Here is a 1,775-nt window from a genome sequence, read left to right as displayed (position 1 = left end):
TTTTGTATCATATTTTTTTCTCTGTTACAGATACTTGTTGGCATAATAATTTGGTAATAAATTAAAAAGTGAAGCCAAAAGGAGGTTAATTTGGGGTTTCTTTGGACCTTTAGTAGTAGGGACTGGATCAGGGCAACAGGGAAGCTGTAAGTGTGGATGGAGGGGCATTGGGCAGTAGCGTCTCTGGAATCAGCATCCCAAAGCCCAGGGCATGAGAATAACTTCCTTCTTTGGGACTTGGGTTATAAGGGGTTGTCAGTGTAGAAGAGAGAGTGAGTCCCAGAGAATGGAGAACAGGAAGCCTGTAGAAAATTTGGGATGACTTTGGAGTGGCCCTTCCGAGGCAGTGCAGTGCTGGCCGAGTGAAAGCCAGTCAAGGTGGATGACACAGCCTTGAAGCCCCATGAGTGGATCCCCTTGGAATTTTGCCTCTAGACAATTTCCTCTCCTGGGAGAAGGGACAGGTGTGACGATAGTGAAGATTAGTGATGAGTCAGTCCAGGACTGGGGTCAGCCAGGCCCATTGTATTAGCTGGATCAAGGTTCATGTGTGTGTGACCTGGTGTCTCCATGGTGCTGGTATTCTGAGGTCCGGACCCTCAGGCCAGCTCATGGGGAGCTTCAAGCAGCCATGCCTCCTTCCATGTGTGTCTTCTCTTTTGTCTGGCATCAGCTGTGGCCTCCATGGCACTTACTGTCTCCCATGAGGCAGCCAACCTTGGTATGCCTCTGATAGCTGTGTCATGGGAAGGGTGGGCAGCCAGTCCTGAGAGAGGAATGAGTAGATAGGTAATGGAGGCATGGAGTGAAGAAGGGAAGAGTGGCCCTGAAAGAGCATTTAGAGAAGTAAAGCTCCCCCACACACATTTGGATATGGTGATCTCATGGTGAGAGGTGCAGGGGCATGGAGGACCAGCGGGGACCCTTGTTGAACCCTCTGGAGTCAGGATGGGATGGTGCTGTGTCCCAGGGTGTGGTGATGGATGAAAGGGGACCAGGCTGACTTGTCTTCTCCAGAGAGTTGCGTTTGAGTATAGCCCACATACAGAAAAGTGCACTGCAGACTCTCCTTGACCCAACTTAAATCAGGATCCCCTGAGCCCTCTGACCTTGGGCTTCTCCCTTTCCCTGTAGGATCCAGTTTGAGCAAGATGTTTGGATGTGCATAGTAGCTCACACCTGTAATTTCACCACTTCAGGAGGCCGAGGCAGGAGGATTGCTTGAGCCTAGGTGTTTAAGACCAGCCTGGGCAACATAGCAAGACCCCCATCTCTGCAAATAGTAATGTAAAAATTAGCCAGGTGTGATGGCATGTGCCTTTAGTTCCAGCTTATCAGGAGGGAGAGTCAGGAAGAAGGCAGAAGAATCTCTTAAGCCTGGGAGTTTGAGGCTACAGTGAGCCGTGATCACACCACTGCACTGTGGGCTGGATAATGGGGCAAGACCCTGTCTCAAAACAGAATCTGATATGGTTTGGCTCTGTGTCCCCACCCAAGTCTCATGTCAAATTATAATTCTCCTGTTAGGGGAGGGACCTGGTGGGAGATGAATGGATCATGGAGGCAGATTTCCTCCTTGCTGTTCTCATGATAGTGAGTTCACATGAGACCTGCTTGTTTAAAAGTGTGTAGCACTTCCTTCTTCATTCACCCTCTTTCCTGCTCTGCCATGGTAAGACATGCTTACTTCTTCACCTTCTGCCATGACTGTAAGTTTCCTGAGGCCTCCCAGCCATGCTTCATGTACAGCCTGTGGAATCGTAAGTCAATTAAAC

The sequence above is a fragment of the Pan troglodytes genome, chromosome 20, assembly GCF_028858775.2.
Source record: "Pan troglodytes isolate AG18354 chromosome 20, NHGRI_mPanTro3-v2.0_pri, whole genome shotgun sequence".
NCBI lineage: Eukaryota > Metazoa > Chordata > Mammalia > Primates > Hominidae > Pan > Pan troglodytes.
This window is presented reverse-complemented; position numbering follows the sequence as displayed.